The 13,208-nt window shown below is 37.7% G+C and overlaps 1 protein-coding gene across 2 annotated transcripts in view; it reads right to left on the bottom strand.

Annotated features, from left to right (window-relative positions):
• Window positions 1-1,118, bottom strand: part of LOC139714930 (transforming growth factor beta receptor type 3-like) — a 52,315-nt gene extending 51,197 nt beyond the window's left edge. For both annotated transcript variants that reach the window (XM_071626580.1, XM_071626579.1), the window contains exon 1: window positions 948-1,118. The gene's annotated coding sequence lies outside the window, so the exon portion shown is untranslated. The remainder of the gene's footprint in view (window positions 1-947) is intronic.
• Window positions 1,119-13,208: the final 12,090 nt, after the last annotated feature.

Genomic DNA, 13,208 nt, shown 5'->3' on the forward strand with positions numbered 1-13,208 from the left:
CTTCTATTTTACATGTTTTGTCTATACTAGACGTCTATAATGGGAGCTGCATGCACAGGTGACGAGCTGCGGGCCCCTTCCTTAGCACACAACTATTCTGCATCGTTCGCGTTTGAGGACGATAGCTGCAAATTTCGATATCGATCAGTGGGCTTGTGGTTCTACTGCCCTGTACTGGAATTTTAAGCATTTTTCCTGTATGTGAGTGGGATTTCATAGAATTTCAGTCACGAAATGTGATTCAAACATGCATATCTAAATATTAACTATGAGATGACGAGGTGCAGGTGCGGGTCACTCAACTATAAATTTGAGGTATTAAAAATGTGAATTTCTTCGTGTTTTTACATTTTTATGTCGCACTTTTTGCGATTTCGGTCCACACAAATTAAAGTTCTGTGACGTGAGGCTAATCTACGAAGTCTCGCACGTACAGAATGTCATTAGTAAGCAAAAGTGTGCGTGTCCGAAATTACCATGGCTGTCTGGTGTGGTAATACTAAATACCATAATAAGTAAATTTAGATCTATCTTAGGCCTAATAGACTACAATCATCTAACGCTAAATCATAATTAGGCCTAGGCCTGAGGGACTGTTAGTTCTTATAGCGCCCAACGTTAAATTTAGGTCGAGGCCTAACGGAAATTGTCACATTCATTGACACAAAAATGTTGAAAAGGCAGTTGGATTACTTGGGGGTTAAATTCATTCAAGTCACACCATAATTCCACTACGTTTAAATAGGCTTAGCACTTAATAGCTATATTAGCAGTCAGTCCACCAGTGGCCCTAGTGGATCGAGTTATATTAACGCAGCACTGTAGACAGTATTGTACAACGCATTGCATGGTTTATGGTTCTCAGACATACGAATGTACACAATGCTGATTTCTACGCTGACGTTCATGTGAGCTACACACAGATTCAATATCCAGGTTATACAAACCTTAGTCAGTAAATTTGGACGGATCCTAATTTTCACTTCGAGGGTGCGACCAGAAAATCAACTTCATGGTAGAGTAGTAGTAGGAGGCACTATTCCAGGATATCTAATATCTGGCGTGAACAGGGTATAATCTCATCTCAAACGTCTCGTATAGCGCAGTATTTCCGATCATGTAGCCTGACGCTAAAAGCGCTATCATCGTCCATGTACAGTACTACTCCAGTATACGTACCAGTACCAAAGATCGTACACTCCATAAGATGGCCAACTCTCGGTCAAAAAGTGAAACGCTGGCGAGGAGTGCGCCAACTAGCGTTCAGCGGGGATACATTTCAGCGGGTGAAGTTTCCAGGCCATGTAGTCCATGGGCCGGTACCACCTGAGGTGGCAAAACCTTTTTGGTGTCATTTTGTTTGTCGGGCATAGATATGCTCATCAAGCTATGATAGCATTTCCAAATGAGTAGCTTAGTCATAATAAATGAATTTTAAACCAATTTGGTCTCGTTGTTATACTGTATCCCTATACTTCTGAATCGAGACTAACCGCTATACAAAGAAGAGCCTGTCTTAGTCAATGTTCACAGGTGTTCTGTTGTTGTTGTTGTTGTTGTTGTTATTTTGATTTTTTTTTGGCGTGTATCATTCATTTATGAATATTTACGCCTAATGCCTGTTAAAATTTATACAAATATCTTTTTGAGTATTATTATTCAGCACAAAATTCAGAAAAATTTCCGCTGCATTATTGCTGCAGTTGTGGAGATTTTATAAACAGACTGTCACCCACCCATCATTGACCATTTTTGTGTATTTTCTGGCCAGCCCGGTTCGTCGTGAACAGGCTTCTGAGCTTGCGCATGCGCGCGTGCAAGCCTAGGCCCCTCCAATACCGGCCAAGACTGGGATGATGTCTGTTAATGTGAATGTCTCCTTTTCCGATTGAATCACTGAAACCAAAAAACAAAATATAATAATTTTGAAACCATTATAACATAAAATCAAAGCAGACATTCTGGGCTTCTGGTGAGGTTAGGTGCAGATGTTCATAATATACTTCTTACGTACATTTTTGTTTTACATACATACATACATACATACATACACATACGTGCACTTACATAAACACATACGTACGTAATGTTATCTTCAACAATTTATTGTATAATCATAAGAAGGAGAATCTCTGTGTCCTTCGTTGTAAACGCGGTGCTCTTGGTCTTTATTCAAGGCAGCGAAGGGAATATCCAAAGGTTATGATGTCCACAGCGCTTTAGTCTTTTATTCAAGACGGCGAAGGGAATATCCAAAGCTTATGATACAGTGTATATCCCTTTCTCTAAAAACAACAACAACAAAAAAGCAATTCCTCGTGAATTTTACCGTATTTTTCAATTATTTTTCATTTTCCGGTGAAAACGCTACGGTGAAAACGCTAATGCCACGCCAATGTCGCTATATTTCCATCTAACAATGAGAGATAATGCAAAAACAATGTACCGGTACACTACGATACATTATGACAAATAATATTGTCTATGGCAGAGTGATTTTTGTTTAAAACTGGTGTATTTGTTGAGAGGGTAGTATAAAAACAGTATAGATAATCCCTTTTATTAGGAACTTTAGATATGATAACGGTACATTGGTCTAGATAAAGACTAAGCGCACCGCGTGACAGCTATGGACATCATAACCCTTTGGATATTCCCTTCGCTGCCTTGAATAAAGACCAAGATCACCGCGTTTACAACAGAACACCTGTGGACATACAGAAGACAGTGCTCTTCTTTGTATAGCGGTTAGTCTCGATTCAGAAGTATAGGGATATAAAAACGAGACCAAATTGGTTAAAAACTCATTTATTATGACTAAGCTACTCATTTGGAAATGCTATCATAGCTTGATAAGCATATACTATGCCCGACTAACAAAATGACACCAAAAAGGTTTTGCCACCTCAGGTGGTACCAATAACCTATTTTTCGGGTCTTGGCCCATGGACTAATGTACTGTGGTGCCTGAGCATGCACTTTCGCGATATGTTTGCGTGATACCAAAACAACACAGGCTATAAAGACAAGAAAGATTAATTTTTCTGTAAATCTAGAGAATCCTGAGTAAATATAGGAATTGGTGCAGTGCATTAATCTGCACCAATAGCTACACCAAACCATCAACGGGTTCATCATTATTTCAATTTCCAAGTTTCCAAGTTGGGTTGAATGTATGTTCCGCTACTCTTATTACTAGTATACAGGAATTAGCAGCCTATATCATAGCACCGACGTATAACCATCAGGATTTGATCGGGGGGGGGGGGGTATTGGAGGAGGGTGTTCCCCCCCCCGTGAGAACTTTTTGCACTTTGATGTTGTAAACTGTGCAATTTGATGCATTTTTGCGTGCTTTATCAACTTAAAACGGTTCCACGAGTTTAAGTAAGGTAGCAGTATTTTGATATAGATTATTATTGAACAATTTGTCCCCAAAATGTTATCATTTAAGTAGATTTCTTGTATTACGATGAATATCAGGAACGCTGTCTGTTCAGCAGACAGAAAAAGCATGAAAACGAGGGTGAAGGAAAGGGGTATATCTCCTCAAACAGGAGAATGATTTTGCATTTTCAGACCTGAAATTCAGCGATCTGGTGCAAAACCTTTGGTATAATACTTAAAATGTGTTTAAAAAAAAAAGGAATAAATGGATAGATGGATGATGCAAGTAAATATTTTTTTCAAGGGTAATATCAAAAGCTGAATCACGAAATTTGGCTCTTATTTCGCGTGTGCATAATCACTGTGTATGTACAAAGTCTAGATTGGGGAGGGTGTGGGAAGGAGTGCCCCCTCCCACATCTGACGAAGATTTTGCGTTTTTAGAACTGAAATAAAGCGATCTGAGGCACACTTTTTTTGTGCGAGTGAAAAATTCGGAAATTGCCATGGAGGGGCCCAAGCAGTGGGAAGATGGCAAGATAGGACTACGTCTCCCACATTCGAGGGAGCCTTTTCATTTTTAGAAATGAAATTCAACGATCTGGCCGGCACACTTTTGCAGGAATATCTGGAAATTGTCAATCAGAGAAGTGTAGCAAGTATGTGGAAGAATACAAAGAAGAAGGATGTGGAGGGGATAAGCCCTAATCCCCCTCCTATCACGAGGGAGACTACAGCAGTTAAACGTTCTTGTGCACACAGTTTGTTGCATATTAATTTTGGGAAACTCTCAATGTTCAAAGTGTGGCCATGGTCATAATGCACCGGCGTAAATCCGTGCAGAGGAGGGGGGGGGGGGGTAGTCACCATCACCAACGATTGCAAGCCCATTACCGGACTCACCAGGCTGACGCAACATTTAGGGGGGAGCTTAATGGGGAGCTTGGTGGGGAGCTTGATGGGGGCTGCCCCTTTTTTTATTGCAGAAGACAAAGGGATTGATGTTTGCATCCCCGACTTTTTTTTTTTTTTGTGCATGAAATAAGATGGGGGGAAAGTGGCAGCAAAAATATGTGAAGACTCTTTGTTATTTTTTTTTTTTGCTTGTTTGTTTTTAGCTTGTCAGCCGACTTTCGGCCGAAAATTGCACGTCAAAAATGTAAATACCTTTTTGTTGCTGATAAGATTTTCTTTTGTTTTCGTTTTGAAAGACGATTTTGACACCCTCACTTTTAAAAACATAATGATATTCTCGTCCTGCATAATGCAAAAATGAAATCAAGATTATAATTTCTTTGTATGTAATAATGTAGAAGATATTTCCTTATACCACTGCGTTTCTAAATTTTCTTGACTTTAGTCAATTAAAGCAGTCATCTGCCCCCATCGCCCTCCCCCCTCCCCCCCCCCCCCCCACCCCGCCCCCTTGGCTACGCCAATGCCTAGTAGTCAAATAATTCACTCTTCTTGTCAAGTATTCAGTTGAATAGAGAACCTAACGTATAACTCTGAATTAATATTGTGTATTGCCATGATTTTGTGGTTGTTTCAATCATGAACATCCAAGTAAGGAGAAGTCCATTTATATCAGTCCATATTGTGCATGTGTAGCCTGAATGATCCGGGAAAGTTGTGAAAGCTCTTTATAGAACTTTTGATTGAATTGAATAAATTTTAATAATTGAGTAAATCATAGAGACTGTTGTCATTTAATGAGATACCAAAACTGAACCAGAGCCTCAAAATAATCTATTTTGGTGGCGTTACCCATGTAGAGATGTATAGACTCACATAACTGAACCACTCCCATTAAAAAAAAAAAATAAAGAGCGGATGAAATTCTCTGAATTGAGATTATATCTTGAAAAATGTCACAGAAAGACGAACGTTATAGTCATGACGATAAGTTCTGATACCATTAGCTGCTAAAGGTCTGTTTATTTTGTTCCTAAACATAAACATTTTTCTTTTAAAGAAAATGGCACAAAAAAATAAAGTGAACGTGTATTGTGTCTAAGAAACTTATTTGTAATCAAATTTGAAATTTTTTCTACAAGAGGTAACCGTAAAAATGTGTTTTAAACCCTTCTTTGTCAGTTCAAACCTTTTTTGATTGCTTTAATTTAAAATATAGTAAGTCTTGTAAGAATGGTAGGATGATTTTCAAGCGAGGTTATAGCATTATTACAAAAATCTAACATTTCAGCGAACATGTGAAGTTGACAAAAATTCTTGTCATTTTCATAAGGAGAAAAAAATACCTTCATATTTTCAGAGAAATTTATGATATAACAGTGGATTCTTTAACTAGTTTTCACTCCAGAAATGTATACTTTCATTCGCATAAAGAAGTATCAATTTGAAGTAAGAGCGCTGGAAAGGCCTATAATTCAAAAATTCTTATAATATTTTGACACAAGCCTGCCAGACGTCTTCTGCATGGCCACTGTACTGAGTAAGTACCCCTCGATTTCAGTGCTTCCGACCCAGGTTCGGCTATCCCCGCTCATCGTTAGAGGGCGGCTGCCACTTGCGTTTCACCAGCGGCTGTGTAAAATCGGGAGAGTTGATCGTCTTGATGAGTGTAAGATCTTTGGTAGTACACACTACACCTGCTGCTGCTGGGTATGTGTACGACCAGGGGTGGTATTCTGAGGTCGTAATTAAGTCTGTAATTAACTTCGTGATTAAGTCGTGAAGTTAATAGGCCCTTAATCATGGGCAAAATCGGTATTCTGAGGACGTAATTAAGGTATGATTAAGTCCCCTGTAATTATCTTTGGTCCCTCCCATCTAATTGTTATTCCATCCAATCAGACGCTTTGTTAGAAGCCAAAATGATGATTACACGCGCAAATATGCCCTCAATACGCGCTCCTCCACGCCCCCTGTAACTACAACCCAAGAGCTCCGTGCGCACACTCCGGTATTTGATTACAACCACTCACCTACGCACGCGAAGATCTCAACCTCTTTGCTCACATAAAATGACAAAATTCCTCGAAGATCGGCTATATTTCTTTTTTTCTCTGAATTCTACGGATACCAAGATAACAACATTCAACCGCTCCTCTGTTACCGAAGACGGTAAGCATCGTTGTGGCAGAGAAAACACGATGTATTGCGTGATATCGGAGTAGTTAATGACACTCATAGGTATCATTAAGTTTTCCATTAACTTTCATACTTAATTACACCCTCAGAATACCGATTCGTAATTAACTCTGTGATTAAGTCCTCTCAGAGGTGCACGCGCATTGATACGCGCAAACGCGTAACGTTAGGTCCTTCCCGCCAAAACGCTTGTTGCTATGGTAGTTAATATACCCCCTACTTAATCATGCTCTCAGAATACCAATTCGGTAATTAAGTGCTAATCAGACACTTAATAAGCTCTCAGAATACGGCCCCAGGGAGGTGAACCTCCCTGGTACGACTGATCTGAATTCGTTGCGCGTGCACACAATGTACATACTGTACCCTATGCTATTCTTGAGTACACGGTAACTCTGGCGCACTCACTACACCCTGCACTCGTCATTCTCACATTCACTTCATGCCTCAAAGCCACACTCAAAGCACGCCGTTGTATTGAATACGTACTCACACTGACTACTGTATGTTGTACTTCAGTACTTTGTGTGCATCCTTCTACTGCCATCAACGTTCAGTGAGAACAGTTTTCCACCTCGAGGTTTTCACCTTCCCTTGAAACAAGTTTAGAAGGCCTTAAATTAGGCTTAAAAAGCGATTATTGAGCCTAGACCCCTGGTAGACTATTTTTGGTAGTCCATGATTAACCCTAGCATGGAACTATGGCTATTGCTGATATACTTGTTGAATTGAATTGAACTGAATTAGATTGAAAGTTGTTTTATTAAAAATCATCCATGGTAACCCGTTTGAATTCGTTGAAATAGGTAGAAAGCAATTAAAGACATATATAGAATAAAATATTCAAAAAAAAATCCCGTGTCTTATCCTTCAAGACAGAAACAAAATTTAATATTGATTACAATTTCTACTTCTTATACTATATGACCACAAGGTTTCCTGTCAATTTCATTGTTTTGTCAACCGGTTTCGTATTGGAACAATTCATTTTTTGCCAAATTTGCATAGAAAAACCATCATAGATTCGAAATAGTTTTTCTTCGTTCAAATAATTGACTAATTTGGCAACCGATTGCGAATTTTCGCATTATGATTCATTCATTGAATGCTCATACATTTTCGGTAATTGTTATTCAACTTCGTCTCCACCTGTCACCAGATCTTTAACAGCATTCAAGTTCGGATATGGGCAAACAAATGAGTATATGAATATAAGAACGACCCAAGTCCATGGAAGACCATTTCGAATAAACTAAAAAAACTTAATATCTTTTTTATTTGTCTAATAATATTCTATTCAATTGTGATGGGAAGGCAACATTGTATATACAAATTAGAACATATATTATTATGACAATTAACATTTATACATTAATTGTGGAGAGGCCATTTTGTGTGGTGGACTTGGGTCGTTCTTTGATTCATATACATGATATTCTGCTATAGACATGAGAGAAGGATGAGAGAGGGCGCTATAATATGAATGTAAGAATGACCCAAGTCCTTCATTCTTACATTAATATAAGATTTAACTCATTCATTTCAGGCACTTCCGGGGGTAATTAGGATTTATCATTTATACACAAGATGAGTCCATGCATAAGCTACAATTTCCCATGTCAAACTGAATTTGGCCAAAAATTGGACTTGGGTCGTTCTTATATTCAGGTCTTCAAATGCGTACGACGTCCATTAAAATGCCCATTACTTGTCCTACATCAATTTTTAAATTGAATGTTAAAACGTTTGTGGGTCACACATGATGATGGAAATAAGTATGTAAAATGAAGATACGATGACCATAATAGTTCAAAATAAAGATGTCAAATGAGATACACACAATTTGTTGGTTTTAATTAAAATAAAGATGTAAATTAGAGATAACTATATGTCATGGGATGACATGACGAACTGAGGATTTTATGTTGAAGTTTAGGTAACACGTTTAGCAAAGTAGGACCTCTTCGATGTCACGATGGGCTCATACGATGGAGCTGAGACATGCGAACTTGTGGGTGCATAGTGTAATACTAGGAGAAATCGGCACCGTAATCCCGGCAAAGAAAACATCGGGCTCTACTCTCTAAAAAAAAAAATCGAGTGAAAATATTCACTCTTAAAAGAGTGAATGCAAAAAAGAGTGAATTTAGAGTGAAATTGGAGTGAATTTTTAGTGAAAATGCTCGTTTTCACTCGTTTTGGAGTGACCTCAGGGATCACTCCAAAATCTCCACATTCCACATTATCACGGCCAAGAAATCAGCAATCCTGAATATGTTACTCAAGAACAGAACTCATTTCAATATGTAAACATAAGAAAAAGTTTTCCCTCGCAGAGCTTGGTTAGCCCCCCCCCCCCCCCCCCGCGACCACATGTAACAATTAAAGCCATTTACCCCTGCCTTACGTTAAGCCCAGTACAAGTGTCATTATCAACTTTACTGTGTTAAGTAGCCACGTGCATGTATCTTTTGTATCATTTGTTTGCTTGCTTGAGTGCACCAGAGCCGTATGTCTTACACTGTACTTTAACAAGAAACTGATTTAATTGCTAACGAGGCTTCGGCCGAAACAGACTGTCCAGCTAAGTCACTAATAAAGCAACGCCTTCCATCCTATATAATTATATATATATATATATATATATATATATATATATATATATATGATAGTATATTGAAACAAGAAAGGGAAACTGACCAGAAACAAATAATAAATGGCGAAAACTTTGAGCAAAGAAAATGGGTTTTCATCGGGATTCGAACCCGAGACCTCCGGATTACTAGACCGGTGCTCTACCGACTGAGCTATTGAAAGCCCTAGATCGGTGTTCGTCCCAAACCCTTAATTCTCTTTGCTCGTGTGGTCAGAAGCTATAATGTGTGTATGTGTGCCACACACACACACATTAACCTTACATAGACCCAATGGACGTAATATTTTATATATCATTGTTATTATCATTATTAGGTGATCCGAGTATCCTCTCGGATCACCTTCTGTTTCTGTACGGATTCTTTCTTCTTCTTTTTCTTATTTCTCCGCAAAAGTTGTGCAGAGGTTAGGTCAGAAAGTGCATTGCCTATAATTGTCAAACTTATACCATATATGTATCATGTCACAAAGACGACAGATCTAGTAAAATCATTGTGATCAGTTGACCATGACGTCACTATGACGTCATTATATGAAAACATATTTATTTCATTCATATCTCATTAATGGAATAGATTTTTTCAATGAAAATTTACGTCACTTATAGTTCAAGTCAAGCGCATTCTACTCATGTTCTCAAAATTCATCTATACCCTTAAAACGTGCGCGTACGCGCGCGTTGAAATATTTGTATGCTTAAATCAAGCTCAAAATTTTTTTGCACACGTTTCAGACCATTTGGAGCATTTTTTGAAAAATTGAAAAATCGGACGAACACGTACGCGCGCGCATATACGCCCGCACAGCTTATATGCAATAGAAATTTCCCGTTTTTTCACTTTGATCGGATGTCTGAAATGTCAAGGAATATTTCTACCAAGTTTCAAGTCAATCCAACTCAATATGACGTCATACGGGCCCGTCAAAATTGAAATTCCGCGCGCGCGTCAATGGCGATATACAGTAAAACTATGCCAAAAAACCGCCAATTTTAAATCCGATTTTACTCGTCAGGATGGGCGGTGACCCCCCCATTTTCTTTACATATTTTGAAAGCTGATGAGTTGTACATGTCATTTCATGGGTTGGCGATACTGAAATAACGATTAAAAGATATCAAATTTCTTAATAAAGTAAAAGGTCATGGTCAAAGGTCATGAATGTTTCATCCTGTATCTTGGTGAATACATGCCCTATCTTTCCCATATTTTGAACACGCAAAGACCATGTTACATGGATCATTTCACAAACTAATCACTTTTTGCTCAGATGCCATCTTGGCTGTGCAAAGTGGGGTCAATGGTCAAACATACTTCATTATGTATCTTCGTTATATTGTGTATACGGAATTTGGTACCAAAGATGGCAGACCTGACTCCCTTTTCTAAATGACAATCCAAATATCACAAGCAATAATGTCCCTAAACACAGATGAAACCTGTATGGTCATGCCTATATTGGTATCAGGACTCAAATTATTGATTTTCGAAAAGATCGGATCACCTAATTTGTCAGTGTTGACAAATTCCAAGTCTAGTTATTACTACTTTTATCATTATTATCATTATTATCATTATTATCATTATCATCATTATTATCATTATTCATTCGGCAATTCAACATAAAAGCGGACATACAGAATACAAACAGAAAATCATATTACATGATATGAAGATTGTGGTGATTCCAGGTGCATGCCGCTGGTTGCCAGATGAGGAAAGAGTGATGATATATATATATATATATATATATATATATATATATATATGTATGTATATATATATATATATATATATATATATATATATACATACATACATATATTGTAGCGAAAACGGGGCCTTGGCACTTATGCCGACCGAGCCAACCGTCCGTTTGATCGAAATATACGATCACTCTATGAAGAGGATAAAACCTTTAGTCTTCCACCACTCTTCGTACGTCACCAGTTTACACCTTGCACTTCGATTCACATCATCTGACTCAAAGGCACATTTTTACTTTCACATCTATCTCATCCAACACACTGACAAGAGAGTTCTTACTTTCACTCCCGACGTCGTTTCTAGAGTGCGTCGTTCTTTGACGTCATTCAGAAAGTACGTCGTTTCCCGACGTTCGCCCTTGTACTTCGCCGTTCTGCACCTTAGTTCAGAAGTATACGTCGTTAGTACTTATCATTTCCAAAGTGGTGTACTTCGTTCTCCGACGTCCCTTCTTGAAGTATACGTCGGACGTCCGTCCAGAGAATTAGTTGTCCCACGTTGGAGCAAAGCCCGCTCGAGAATGCTCGCAAAGGCTGCTGGACGAGTTGTCTTCTTGAGCAGAACCACCGGTCATCATCCTAGTTTCCTCGGCATGCAACACTCATTCCAACCAATACTGTTATCTTACTGAACACGAATGCATCACAACTTCAGAGGCGAAGTACCGGAACACAAACTTGTTTATTCGCAGGTATATAATAGCGTGTATACATACTCACTTTCAGATCGTCGTGCCGGGCACAAGACAGAAACGATGCTATCACAAAGAACAGCTTCGATTCTCAACCTCCTTGCACAGAAAGTATGAGCAGAGGAACGTGCTTGAATCACAACACAATACACAGGGTTAAGCTATCCCTTTAAACTCTTCAGAGTTTGATTGAAAACATTTACATCATACATCAACACCATTTTCAGCCCCATGACTGATCACGTTTACTAATTAAGTAAAGTTAATTGTCTAAAATGTGTCATATGGCCCACCTGTATACACACGTATACACATGCAATGCTAAATGTATGTGTCAAACCTCTGTAACGCAACTTTGAACTAACTCTAGGAATTATCGCTGCACTTATCACCCATACTTTTCATCACTATCTGAATCTTCACAAAAGCCATTAATTGACAAATAATCATCAATACAGAAGACTGACTTAAAGGAACAGTTTAAATACAAAATGTACTCTTTTAAAATGCATAGCTTGTTACATGTATAAATCAGCATAAAATAACCACGACCACATTGTGTTACTGAATTGATATTAGCAAATTTCGCACTATATGTTATGTGAGTGTCGATTGATATGCACTCTACATTTACACAAAATAAATATCATTTTGTTACAATATGTATACATGTGTATATAATTACATATACGCGTGTGTATATATATATATATATATATATATATATATATATATATATATTTATATATACATGTATATATAGATACATGTACGTGTGTGAGTGTGTGTGTGTGGGCCTATAGGTGCCTAAACTAACTCTCGAATTAGAGTTCGTTTTATTCGTTTTGTTCGTTTTCTTCTTCTTCTTCATTGTGCTATAAGGGACGGCGTGACACTTAATGATAAAATACATTATTTGAAAAAAAATAATACCATGCTCTTCTTCTCTCTGTTTTCCTTCCTTTTCTCTTCTGTCAATATTCTGCAATATCAGTATTCAAGCCTTTAACTGGCGTGTTTGCAAACTGACATTTCTGATTACACTCATTATCATAATTATATCAAAGATAAATTGTATAGTAATTATGTGCAATATTCTTGGAATTCAGTAAGATGATGCAATTATTGTTATTATTGACGCAGGTGCTAAATTTGTTTTGTGTCGATGCTTCTTGGTAAGTTTGCTATAGTCTATCGTAGGTTGAAGGGGTGACATGGAATGAGAAAGTTATGTTTTGATTATAATGTTAATTGAGTGGGTTTACATCAATGTCATGCTTTTATAGGATCGTTTCTTCCAGTATGATTTTCTATGATTGTACATATATTTATCTTTTTTGTACTATTTCGTGCTCTTTTTTGCCATCATACTGTATATATTATGTCTGTAAAAATCCCGCACTGAATTTCCTGTAATGCTTGAGTTGGACAATTGAATTGAATTTAATTTAATTGAATTGAAATGAATTGAATTGAATCGAACTGAATTGAACTGAAATAAATTGAATTAAATTCAATCCTGACCCTGGTACATTGTCAGGAATAATGTTATAGTATTTTGATGGATTATATACATTTACAAAAGAAATACTCAA

The sequence above is a fragment of the Diadema antillarum genome, unplaced genomic scaffold (assembly GCF_040938485.1).
Source record: "Diadema antillarum isolate AM-2024a unplaced genomic scaffold, OU_Dant_1.0 seq00002536_RagTag, whole genome shotgun sequence".
Lineage (NCBI taxonomy): Eukaryota > Metazoa > Echinodermata > Echinoidea > Diadematoida > Diadematidae > Diadema > Diadema antillarum.